This window comes from Haematobia irritans, chromosome 2, assembly GCF_050003625.1.
Source record: "Haematobia irritans isolate KBUSLIRL chromosome 2, ASM5000362v1, whole genome shotgun sequence".
In the NCBI taxonomy this organism is placed as follows: Eukaryota; Metazoa; Arthropoda; class Insecta; order Diptera; family Muscidae; genus Haematobia; species Haematobia irritans.
This window is the reverse complement of record NC_134398.1, coordinates 139,217,523-139,231,591: the sequence shown is the minus strand read 5'-3', so window position 1 is coordinate 139,231,591 and position 14,069 is coordinate 139,217,523. Positions and strand designations below refer to the sequence as shown.

Below are 14,069 nucleotides of genomic sequence, written 5' to 3'. Positions count from 1 at the left end.
CCCAAGACCCCAAATCGGGAGGTCGTTTTATATGGGGACCATACCAAAACATGGACCGATACTCACAATTTTTGGCACACGTATTTGTGGTCCTACAATACCTCTAGATTTCCAATTTCACGTAAATTGAATAAAAACTCAGGTTTCTATAAGCCCAAGAAGTAAAATCGGGAGATCGGTCTATATGGGGGCTATACCAAAACATTGACCGTTGCTTACCATTTTTGGCACACCTCTTTATGGTCATAAAATTCCTCTAGATTTCAAATTTCAGGCAAATTGGATAAAAACTACGATTTCTATAAGCCCAAGACCCCAAATCGGGAGGTCGGTTTATATGGGGACTATATAAAAACCTAGACCGATATAGCCCATCTTCGAACTTGACCTGCCTGCTGACAAAAGACGAGTTTGTGCAAAATTTGAGCACGATTGCTTCATTATTGAAGACTGTAGCGTGATTACAACAGACAGCCAGACAGACAGGCAGACGGGCGGACAGACGGACATCGTTATATCGTCTTAGAATTTCTCCCTGATCAAGAATATATATACTTTATATAGTCGGAAATCGATATTTCGATGTGTTACAAACGGAATAACAAACTTATTATACCCCCGTCAACATTCTATGGTGGCCGTAAGTTCGGGGGGCTATCTATAATTGTGGTCTGATATGAACCAATTCCTGCATGGTTATTGGATACCACACTGAAAAAAATATTGTCGTGAGGTCAAATTTTGCTTAGCATAGAAGACGCATTTCTCCAAAAGTCGATAAACTTTTCAATGAAGTCGTATTGTCCTTATAATTAAGTGATTTTTCTTAAAAATGGGTATCTTAACATGAAAGAAAAAATTTATAGGCTAAGGTCAACTTGACTTTAATAATTCAGAAAAATTCTTTAAATTTAATGAAATTGTCTTTAAATTTGTTGTCTTTTTGCATCTTGACTACAAAGCAAAAAATCGTTCAAATATAGGACATGTTTTTCAAAACTTTATTTTAAAGAAGTTTTTTACTTCAAACATAGCATAATTTCTACTGGAAGTCGAGTCCTAATTTGGAAAATAAAGTTGCCGTTAACTCGTTTTTAAAGGACTTTGATAGCATATGAAGAAAAAAAGCTGAGAAAGCGAAAAATTAAAATTTGCTTCCGAGAAGCAAGTACACAAAACCAAAATTTAAAAGAGAATTGTGTCTTAAAAGTATCCATACTTGTATTCTCCGCTTCTTTGGCTCGGAATCAATACCAAATTTTTTAAAGTAAAGACAAAATCTTTGGAACCGAGTATGCTTTTTTTTCAGTGCATATATTAACACCACGTATCAAATTTCAACTGACTCGGATGAAATTCGCTCCTCCAAGAGGCTCCAAAACCAAATCTCGGGATCGGTTTATATGTGGGCTATATATGATTATGGACCACTTTTGGCATGGTAGTTAAATATCATATACTACCACCACGTACCAAATTTCAACCAGATCGGATGAATTTTGCTTCTCCAAAAGGCACCAGAGGTCAAATCTGAACCGATGTGGACCAATTTTTGCATGGTCATTAGAGACCATATACTAACACCACGTACCAAATTTCAGCCGGATCGGATGAAATTTGCTTCTCTTAGAGCAATCGCAAGCCAAATTTGGGGGTCCGTTTATATGGGGGCTATACGTAATAGTGGACCGATATGGTCCATTTGCAATACCATCCGACCTACATCAATAACAACTACTTGTGCCAAGTTTCAAGTCGATAGCTTATGTCGTTCGGAAGTTAGCGTGATTTCAACAGACGAACGGACGGACGGACATGCTCAGATCGACTCAGAATTTCACCACGACCCAGAATATATATACTTTATGGGGTCTTAGAGCAATATGTCGATGTGCTACAAACGGAATGACAAAGTTAATATACCCCCATCCTATGGTGGAGGGTATAATTAATTGAAAACTGCTTATGAAATCAATTAATTATTTGATGAAGTATTTTTATGCCCAATTAAAACTGTGATTTATACTATCATTTTTGTGATTAAAAAAATAAAAAATTAATTAGATCAATTAATTTCGTGATTGAATCAGAAAAACATATTGTTGTCTACACATAGAAATGTATCAGAAAATATCAAAATGTTCCGTTTTAATCAGGGATCCGGAGCGGTCCATTTTTTTCGCTCCGCTCCGCTCCCGCTCCGGAGAAAAAAAAAACCGCTCCGCTCCGAGAAAAAAAAAATCGCTCCGCTCCGCTCCACGCTCCGCTCCGCTCCTCTTCGAGAAAATTATAGTACAAACATTGTATTATTTGTTCAATTGAGTTTTATTTTATTTAGAAAATTTGGGCGGTACATATATGGGAGCTATAGCTAAATCTGAACCGATTTCGATGATTTTTTGCACATATAGTTAGTGCTATTACATTTCGCCAACTTTGAGTAAGATCGGTTGATAAATAAGGGTTTTATGACCTAATTTGACAAAATCGGGCAATACATATATATGGGACCTATATCTAAATCTGAACCGATTTCGATGAAATTTTCAGACTTAAAGGGTGATACAGAAGATTATTTTGTGCTAAATTTGACGACGATCGGTTAGTAAAAAAAGTGCAACGTGACCCCATTTGTCGAAATCGGGCAATACATATATATGGGAGCTATATCTAAATTTGATCAGATTTCTTCCAAATTCAATAACGTTCGTCCTTGTGCCCAAAAAAACTCCCTGTACCAAATTTCATCAAAATCGGTTAATAATTGCGACCGAAATCCTGTGAACAACAAATACATGGACAGACGGACGGACGCCAAGCGCTAGATCGACTCAGGAGGTGATTCTGAGTCGATCGGTATATATTTTATGGGGTCTAAAATCAATATTTCTTGTAGGCACATTTTTTGGCAGATCAAACTTGTTATACCCTAACCACTATGTGGTTTAGGGTATAATGACTTTAAAACAATGTGTTGAAATATTTTATTAATTTTGAAGATTTTTTCAGAAATATTAAATCCATTTTGACTTCATTAAAGGAAGCATTCTAGGAAGCATATGTTAATTTTTCATTTTTTTAGATTTTTTTCGTCAGTTGTTATCAAAATCCTTTAAAAACGAGTTAACGAGTTATTTTTTTTTCCATATTAAGACTCGACTTCCAGTAGAAATTATGCTATGTTTCAAGTAAAAAGCGTCTTTAAAATAAAGTGTTGAAAAACATGTCTTATTTTTTAACGATTTTTTGCTTTGTAGGCAAGATGCAAAAAGGAAACAAATTTAAAGACAATTTTATTAATTTTAAAGAATTTTTCTTAATTATTAAAGTCACGTTGACCTTACCTCAAATATTTTATCTTTCATGTTATGATACACATTTTTAAGTAAAATCACTTAATTATAAGGACATTACAACTTCATTCAAAAGTTTAGTGCCTTTTGGACAAGAAAACAAGTATATACAGCACTAAGTTCGGCCGGGCCGAACCTTAAATACCCACCACCATGAACCAAATATTAGGGTTTCCTTTGAAATTTTAGGAGGGCGTGAGGACTTGAGGACACTTCCCGAAGATAAATTTAAAGATTTCACCTATGAGGACTATATCAGATTCTGGATTTATAAGAACCATTTTTGTTTGAGTTTTAGAGGAATCATTAACATCTCTTGTAAGTGTGCAAGAAAATTATAAAATAGCGTCTTGATTTGAAATCTTAAATATGTAGAAGTAAAATCTGGAAATTTTACATAGAGTTTCAAGCAGTTCAAGTGAAGTCGGTCTATATGGAGGCATTACCAAATGGACCGAGCCTAAAATACCTGAATATTTACAATTTCAGGCAAATCAGATAAAAATTACGGTTTCTAGAAACCCAAGGAGTTAAATCGGGAGATCGTTCTTATGGGGGATATACTAAGACATGGACCGCTACTCACCGTTTTCGGCACACCTCTTTATGACCCGAAAATACCTCTAGATTTCCAATTTCAGGCAAATAGGATAAAAACTTCGGATTCTAGAAGCCCAAGAAGTAAAATCGGGAAATCGGTCTATATGGGGGCTATACCAAAATATGGACCGATACTCACCATTTTCAGCACACCTCTTTATGGTCCGAAAATACCCCTAGATTTCCAATTTCAGACAAATTGGATAAAAAATACGCTTTCTATAAGCCCAAGACCCCAAATCGGGAGGTCGTTTTATATGGGGACCATACCAAAACATGGACCGATACTCAAATTTTTGGCACACGTATTTGTGGTCCTACAATACCTCTAGATTTCCAATTTCAGGTAAATTGAATAAAAACTGCGGTTTCTATAAGCCCAAGAAGTAAAATCGGGAGATCGGTCTATATGGGGGCTATACCAAAACATGGACCGATACTCGCCATTTTTGGCACACCTCTTTACGGTCATAAAATACCTCCAGATTTCAAATTTCAGGCAAATTGGATAAAAATACGATTTATATAAGCCCAAGACCCCAAATCGGGAGGTCGGTTTATATGGGGACTATATCAAAACATGGACCGATATAACCCATCTTCGAACTTGACCCGCCTGCAGACAAAAGACGAGGTTGTGCAAAATTTCAGCACGATTGCTTCATTATTGAAGACTGTAGCGTGATTACAACAGACAGACAGACAGACAGACAGACGGACATCGTTATATCGTCTTAGAATTTCTCCCTGATCAAGAATATATATACTTTATATAGTCGGAAATCGATATTTCGATGTGTTACAAACGGAATGACAAACTTATTATACCCCCGTCACCATTCTATGGTGATGGGTATAAAAAACTTTATTTTAGAGAAATGCGTCTTCCATGTTAAGCAAAATTTGCATTCTTATTCTAAGGACATGGAATCTTTGACTTCACGACAATATTTTTTCAGTGTAGAAAACTAAAAAATTAAATATAAATAAGATCGTTTAATTGCATTTATTTGACGTTCATTACAAACATCTTTGTAGTAATACGGAATGAAATTGATCGAAAGTACTGTTGTTACTTTTACAACACATACTAGAGATATATTTTGACATTTGCCGTTTTTGAAAACAATTACTAAAAAACACGGTGTTTTCCCCAATGTACGTACGTACAAAAATACATATCGTATTTTTGTACGTACGTACAAAAATACGATACGGCATTTCTAAAATCCGCTCCCGCTCCGCTCCGGATTTTAGAAATGCCGCTCCCGCTCCGCTCCCGCTCCGGCAAAAAAAGGGCTTGCTCCGCTCCGCTCCGGATCCCTGGTTTTAATTGGTTTAAAACCGGTGAATTAATGATAAATTCGTGAAGTGTACATTTTTGCTAATTTTATCCAAGAGTGTAAATCCATTCTTACTGTCTTGCAAGATTATACTGAATAACTTTTATTAGAAAATTACGCAAACAAACGTATTGGTGTCTAATTTTCTTAAATGTAATTCCATTCCTTTCACAATCTGCAGATTTGTTTTTAATAATGTTGTGATCCTATAAATGTGATATTGGTTATTGTATTTTTTGATGTTAAAAAATAATAACACATTCAAAATTTTATTTCATATATTTTATAAGCCAACACACTATGGGCAATCTATATATATAAAATTCAAATTATGTTTGTTTATTTGTTTGTTTGTTTGTTTGTTTATTTGTATGTTCCGGGTTGGCGCGAAAACGGCTGAACCGATTTACTTGAAACTTTCAGAGATCGTGGGGGGCACTCATGTGCTGAAAATAGGGTACCTCATTTTTTGACATATGGTCGCGGAGAGGAACCTCCCCTTTGTCCGACTTTTTGAAAATTAAACCAAACTTGACCGATTTGCACGAAGTTTTCAGGGATAGTAGGGGGTGATCCCTAGACAGAGATTCGCAATTTTTTTTTTCGAAATTTGATCGGGAGGGGGTACCTCCCCTTAAGCGACTTTTTGTTTGTTTGTATGGTCCGAGTTGGCTACGAAACGGCTGAACCGATTTACTTGAAACTTTCAGAGATCGTAGGGGGCGTTCATGTGGTGAAAATAGGGTACCTCATTTTTTGACACCTGGTCGCGGAGGGGGACCTCCCCTTTGTCGGACTTTTTGAAATTTGGACCAAAGTTGACCGATTTGCTTGAAATTTTCATTGAAGGTTGGGGTTGGCAGCTAGACAAAGATCCGCTACTTTATATTTCGATATTTGGTGGCGGGGGGGACCTCCCCTTTGTTCGACATTTTTTAAAGTGGAAAAACTAAAATTCTCTAAATTATCTGAGATTTACAGAGAACATGCGGTGAGGTTATTTAATTAATATCGGATACCTGATGATTTCATATGTCGACGGGGAGAGGGACCTCCCCCTTGCCCTACTTTTTGAAACTTGGAACAAAATTATGCGATTTGCTTGAAATTTTCATTGAATGTTGGGGTTGGCATCTAGACAAAAATCCTCTACATTACTTTTCGATATTTGCTCGAGGGGGGGGGGGGGTGGGTTGGGATCAACCCCTTTGCCCGACTTTTTTTAAAGTACAGTGAAAACAAAACTAAATTCCCCCGACTGAAATTTTACGGAAAAATGGGCGAGGTTATGAAATTTATATCAGTTTTCTGATTTTTTAATAAAAACAAAGGGGCATAGGGAGACATCGGCTTCTCTTAAGTACATACAGAGAAACAATTAAACTTTACCGAGTTACTTGAAATTTACAGAGGAGTGGGGAGAGGTTACGATATTAATAGTTGATACCTGACTTTGTGATATTTGGACGGAAGAGAGGCCGCCCCTTTAGGCTTATAATTCCGATATCAGGTCGGTGTGGAGTGATGGTGGGGAGAGGGTTCCCTTTTGTCCGTTTTTTTTCTTAAATTGAAAGTAGAGGGTTGTCCATAAATGGGAACTCGGTTCATAATTTTATGATTTTTGGCAGAAGCCAGACTTCTTTTTAGTAACGAACTTAAATTTACATGAAATTGGCAGCCAACATAGAGGGTTAATGTGGTAAACTTTTTTACTACTTTTGCTTTTTCCGATTTATTGGATGGGAAACAGTAATTCTTTGTATGTTATTATAATATAGTGCTTAATTTTGAGGAGAAGGATACCTTTCAAACAAACCACACTTAAAATTCTCAAGAAATATAGAAGATTGTCCAACTACTTGAATACAGAACTTTATTTAAAAAATTTGGAGGAAAGGGTACACCCTCTCCCAGACATTTATTAAGACGAACCGTTTTACATATGAATATCCTCCGTATTTTCGAATTTGTTTTCAGCACGAAGGATATGGTTGACTAAGTTAACGCAAATTGTTCCTACAAATATGCTTCGGAATGCGCAGCGAAGCGGGCCGGGTTACGCTAGTTATCCATATAAGTTACATTTATATAGCCTAGCTTGCGGCTCCCACGATCCGATTAAACAAACTTTATTTAACAGAAACATACATTTATTTGGGCACCGTGGAGCAGTGGTTGCTACGTGCACCTTGCATGCCAAGGGTCGTGGGTTCGATCCCTGCTTCGACCGAACACCCAAAAGTTGTTTTTTGTATTTTTTCTTTTTACATATATTCCAGATATGTTCGAAAGATTCCGAAGAGATGTTCAACATTATATACTACTATATTAAATTTTTACTATGAACTGTAAAATGTGTCTTATTAAAGGCTTAAGTCAGAAAAGAACAATGCTTGATATAAACGAAATAGACTGTGTTGTTGCTTAAAAAAATATTTTTTTATTGAAAAAACAAAAATTTTGTAAGAAACGAATTTTTTTGGCGATAAATGTTTAAAATTTTAGAAGCAATTCAAAAAACTCTAACAAAAGAAAAACGTTTTCGGTACACGTTCCAAACGTTTTTTTTTCTTTGCGTGTAAACGTAGTACTAATCTAGCAGTACCATTTCTTACTTTTTCCCTTCACCAAATTAAGTTATTTGCCAAAAATGTATATGCATACATGCACTACCAAGATTTATAATACCCCGCTTGTTCTGGGAAGCAGCGAATACCTAACTATATAGCTACTAATTTATAAACACCCCTACTTACGCTCCGCATTACACCCCATGTGTTTTAGCGGAGAGTTTAACGAGAACATGTCGCTGAATATAACCAATAGACTATTCTCCGCATTATCGATAACCACCAATTTGGTAGCTGAAAATTCACACATAATTTGTACACACTTCTCTACCCACTGAAAAGGATAGTGAAAAAATGCTAGCTAAATAAGCACTAATTTTGCTAGAATGATTTTTATAGTTTTTTATTAAGCCAAATTTATATTTGGACTTTAACTAAATATGTTATTTAGTTTATAAGTAAAATAATTAAGTTATGACTATACAAACAACAAGGAATTATTTTAATATTCGTGGTAAGACGCATTTACTTTCAAATTGGCACTTCTTTTGTCGCTGCATTGTTAGGCGTATGTGTTGTTATGGAGGTCCAATCCTGCTAGAAAGTAAATAAACTGCACCTGAAATTTGAATATAAATATGAAATAAATATAGTTGCTATATAATAGAATTATTACTAATTTTTTACTTACATTTTTCTTTCGTTTTGATTACCCTATGAGAACTCCGTGTCCGACCAAACCATTTGCAACCCAGAGAACAACTAAACAAATTATGAGAAGTGGAATTTTTGTGACGTCTTCTAGCGGGACTTTGCTTATTTTTGTTCAGTAAACCAAACTTCACCTTACGATTATATCATATCTTTTTATGCATTACGCGTAACCACCGAAACTCTATTCCGATCATAAGTGTGTGTTTTTGTTTAGTTTTGCTAGAGACACTATTTTGTACATTACTTTTAGATAACAAAATTAAATGGTCCCTGGATTATATTTTTGAATTTCTCTCTCATTTATTTTCTGTGAGAGAGACAGCGTCTTTCTTATCGATTTCATGCTCAACTGGTAATGCCCAATATAATCTATCGATTATTTAACAGATTACTTTATGGTGCTGAATTGGATGTAATGGAAGGGTACATTATATACATACAGAAAACGGGTCTTTAGTACTTTTTGAACTCATTATTCTATACCATAATAACCTCCTGAACATTGGGAGTGCTTATATAGGTAGGGAAAATGCGACAATAGCTACTTGCCGAACAAGCGGGACACTACTGAAATGATTTCACCAAAACAACAACACCACCACAATCACATCTGTAAAATGGTTTCACACATTTCACATGAACGCCATGAAGAACGGGACATTTCATCAATGAATTTTAATATATGATCAAGGATTAAGTGGCTTAAAAATACCAACAAGCCGTTTCCGTTCCAATTCAATTCAATCTACATATCGCGATGTGGTGGTCACCAATACCAAGCTTCAATCGAAGTGAAAATCCATCAGAATCATGACATGACCTATGCAAGCCACACAATGCGAATTGCTTTAGTTCGTTGTGAATGAAACTCGTAAATAATGCAATGAGCAAATGGATTAAATTGTTCTGCTGAAATGGAATAAAAACAAATTGGCAAATTAATATCGTGATTGATTCTTTTTTTGCAAGAAATGCCAAAACTCACTGCATTTTGTTTCATTATTACGCAGTCAGAAATTGTCTACCCCATTATGTATTTTTGATAATGCATGAACTTCAGCTATGGCCATGAGGAAGAAAAATAATTTGTAATATTTTTATGGCATAACAATGTCCCCAAATGAGTTTGCAAATTGCAAATAATTAAGAAATAAATGCCTGCTTTTATATTCTTAATTGTAGTGTAATTAAATCGTTAAACAAAATTTCATTTTTTGTATACACCCTCACAAAAAATCGCTTCTGTAACATATACTCCCAAACATATTTTGCTTCAAGCATATTCATTTTTGGGTATTGCCCAAACATTTATATGTTTGATCTCTACCAATATATAATATGTTTGAAAGCATATTGGTCTAAACAATATATGTTTGGGTAGTCTAAGTTCCAAACATTTTGTATTTTTGCATCCAAATTCAATAATGTTGTTTTCCAAAAAACAATATGTTATTATGTGACCATATAATATGTTTGGAAGCATTTTGCACCCAAAAATATTATATGCTTAAAAAAAATTCTCCCAAACAATATTGTGCTCAAAATTTTATTTATTTATTTATATATTTACAATCATAATGAATTATGAAAATAAACAGGTAATATAGGTGCTAACAACATAGGTTTTCGACCTGAATGCTCAAAATTTTGTTTCTGCCTAATTGTATATTCCCCCACATCTTTCTCACTTCCACGAGATTTTTTAGTTCTTAGCACCATTTTCTGTAATACAAAAATTGTAGAAGAAATTATTCAATTTTTTTTATTTTAATTTTACCTTTTGCCGCACGGGGATTCGAACAGCGGACCACACAGTTTGTAAGGATCAAAGAAGTAGCTGATCAATTGCCCAAGGAAAAATAAAATGTTAATTTTGTAATAACAAGCAACAACCACCAACTTAATTCAATATCGCTCCCTGTTAAATAGCGCTCCAAGCTACTAAACACATATATGTTTATAGGCTATTTCTAAATTAATATATGTTTGCATCCAAGCATATTATATTTACAAACATTTTATGTCCCAAACATAATATGTTCTAACATATTAACATATATGTCCCAAACATGTTATGCTAGTTTATGAACATTATATGCTTGCACTCAAAAATATTGTGTTTAAAAATTTGTGTTCCAAACATATAATGTTTATAGCCAAACATATGAAAAACAGTCTTTTTCAACCGTGTAGAAAACAAAAATATTGGAAAAGTCATATAATGTCTCACAAACATTAAACATTTCTGTACAATTAACGTTAATTAGTCATGACATTTCTGTTCGTTAGTGTCTCCTTTTTTCTTCTTGAGTACGCAAGAATCCAATCGTGTGGTGATCGTGAGAGTGAGTCAAAAAGAATTGTTCGTGGGTAAGTACAGTTTTGAACTTCATGAGGGTGCGTGCGCATGAGTCCTTCCATAAATGTCGTACCAGATTGGCTGATAAGTACCCGGTCTGACACATAGATGGCGTCGCTAGTATTAAATGCATATTATTTTTATACCCACCACCATAGAATGGTGACGGGGGTATAATAAGTTTGTCATTCCGTTTGTAACGCATCGAAATATCGATTTCCGACTATATAAAGTATATATTCTTGATCAGGGAGAAATTCTAACGATGTCCGTCTGTCCGTCTGTCTGTCTGTCTGTCTGTCTGTCTGTCTGTCTGTCTGTTGTAATCACGCTACGGTCTTCAATAATGAAGCAATCGCGCTGAAATTTTGCACAAACTCGTCTTTTGTCTGCAGGCAGGTCAAGTTCGAAGATGGGCTATATCGGTCCAGGTTTTGATATAGTCCCCATATAAACCGACCTCCCGATTTGGGGTCTTGGGCTTAAAGAAATCGTAGTTTTTATCCAATTTGCCTGAAATTAGAAATGTAGAGGTATTTTATGACCATAAAGGGGTGTGCCAAAAATGGTGAGTATCGGCCCATGTTTTGGTATAGCCCCCATATAGACCGATCTCCCGATTTTACTTCTTGGGCTTATAGAAACCGCAGTTTTTATTCAATTTACCTGAAATTGGAAATCTAGAGGTATTGTAAGACCACAAATACGTGTGCCAAAAATTGTGAGTATCGGACAATATTTTGGTATAGCCCCCATATAGACCGATCTCCCGATTTTACTTCTTGGGCTTATAGAAACCGCAGTTTTTATTCAATTTACCTGAAATTGGAAATCTAGAAGTATTGTAGGACCACAAATACGTATGCCAAAAATTGTGAGTATCGGTCCATGTTTTGGTATGGTCCCCATATAAAAGGACCTCCCGATTTGGGGTCTTGGGCTTATAGAAACCGTAGTTTTTATCCAATTTGTCTGAAATTGGAAATCTAGTGGTATTTTAGGATCATAAAGAGGTGTGCCGAAAATGGTAAGTATCGGTCCATATTTTGTATAGCCCCCATATAGACCGATTTCCCGATTTTAATTCTTGGGCTTCTAGAATCCGAAGTTTTTATCCTATTTGCGTGAAATTGGAAATCTAGTGGTATTTTAGGACCATAAAGAGGTGTGCCGAAAATGGTGAGTATCGGTCCATATTTTGGTATAGCCCCCATTTAGACCGATCTCCCGATTTTACTTCTTGGGCTTATAGAAACCGCAGTTTTTATTCAATTTACCTGAAATTGGAAATCTAGAGGTATTGTAGGACCACCAATACGTGTGCCAAAAATTGTGAGTATCGGTCCATGTTTTGGTACGGTCCCCATATAAAACGACCTCCCGATTTGGGGTCTTCGGCTTATAGAATCCGTAGTTTAAATACAATTTGTCTGAAATTGGAAATTTATACGTATTTGAGGACTATAAAGAGGTGTGCCACAAATGGTAAGTATCGGTCCATGTTTTGGTATAGCCCCCATATAGACCGATATCCCGATTTTACTTCTTGGGTTTCTAGAATCCCTAGTTTTTATGCGATTTGCCTGAAATTGTAAATATTATTTTAGGCTCCCAAAAACGTGTATCGGATTAAGTTTTTATCGGTCCTTTTGGCAATGCCTCCATATAGACCGTCTTCATTTCTTGAGGGTATAGAAGGCGCACTGATCATGAAAATTGCTTGAAACTCAATGTAAAATTTTCAGATTTCAGATACTTCTCGGGTGAAAATCTACAGATTTAAGATTTCAAAGCAAGACGTTATTTTACAATTTTCTTGCACACTTACAAGAGATGTTAATGATTCCTCTAAAGCTCAAACAAAAATGGTTCTTATTAATCCAGAATCTGATATAGTCCTCATAGGTGAAATCTTTAAATTTATCTTCGGGAAGTGTCCTCAAGTCCTCAATCCCTCCTGAAATTTCAAAGGAAACCCTAATATTTGGTTCATGGTGGTGGGTATTTAAGATTCGGTCCGGCCGAACTTAGTGCTGTATATACTTGTTATATAGTACCAACCTTCAAATGATTTGTGTCAAAATTTGACGTCTGTAAATCAATTATTTTGTGAGATAGAGCGTCTTTTGTCAAGCAACTTTTGTTATTGTGAAAAAAATGGAAAAAAAGGAATTTCGTATTTTGATAAAATACTGTTTTCTGAAGAGAAAAAATACGGTGGAAGCAAAAACTTGGCTTGATAATGAGTTTCCGGACTCTGCCCAAGGGAAATCAACAATAATTGATTGGTATGCAAAATTCAAGCGTGGTGAAATGAGCACGGAGGGCGGTGAACGCAGTGGACGCCCGAAGAGGTGGTTACCGAAGAAAACATCAAAAAAAATCCACAAAATGATTTTTAATGACCGTAAAATTAAGTTGATCGAGATAGCAGAGGCCTTAAAGATATCAAAGGAACGTGTTGGTCATATCATTCATCAATACTTGGATATGCGGAAGCTCTGTTCAAAATGGGTGCCGCGCGAGCTCACATTTGACCAAAAACAACAACGTGTTGATGATTCTGAGCGGTGTTTGCAGCTGTCAACTCGTAATACACCCGAGTTTTTACGTCGATATGTGACAATGGATGAAACATGGCTCCATCACTACACTCCTGAGTCCAATCGACAGTCGGCTCAGTGGACAGCGACCGGTGAACCGTCTTCGAAGCGTGGAAAGACTCAAAAGTCCGCTGGCAAAGTAATGGTCTCTGTTTTTTGGGATGCGCATGGAATAATTTTTAACGATTATCTTGAGAAGGGAAAAACCATCAACAGTGACTATTATATGGCGTTATTGGAGCGTTTGAAGGTCGAAATCGCGGCAAAACGGCCCCATATGAAGAAGAAAAAAGTGTTGTTCCACCAAGACAACGCACCGTGCCACAAGTCATTGAGAACGATGGCAAAAGTTCATGAATTGGGCTTCGAACTGCTTCACCACCCACCGTATTCTTCAGATCTGGCCCCCAGCGACTTTTTCTTGTTTTCAGACCTCAAAAGGATGCTCGTAGGGAAAAAATTTGGTTGCAATGAAGAGGTGATCGCCGAAACTGAGGCCTATTTTGAGGCAAAACCGAAGGAGTACT

At 36.0% G+C, this 14,069-nt stretch overlaps 1 long non-coding RNA gene across 1 annotated transcript; it reads right to left on the bottom strand.

Moving 5' to 3' along the window:
• Window positions 1–8,242: 8,242 nt before the first annotated feature.
• LOC142224104 (uncharacterized) lies at window positions 8,243–9,057 on the bottom strand. Its single transcript, XR_012719033.1, has 2 exons — window positions 8,558–9,057; window positions 8,243–8,485 (listed from the first exon to the last, which is right to left on the bottom strand). It is a non-coding gene; the product is annotated as an uncharacterized LOC142224104 (long non-coding RNA).
• Window positions 9,058–14,069: the final 5,012 nt, after the last annotated feature.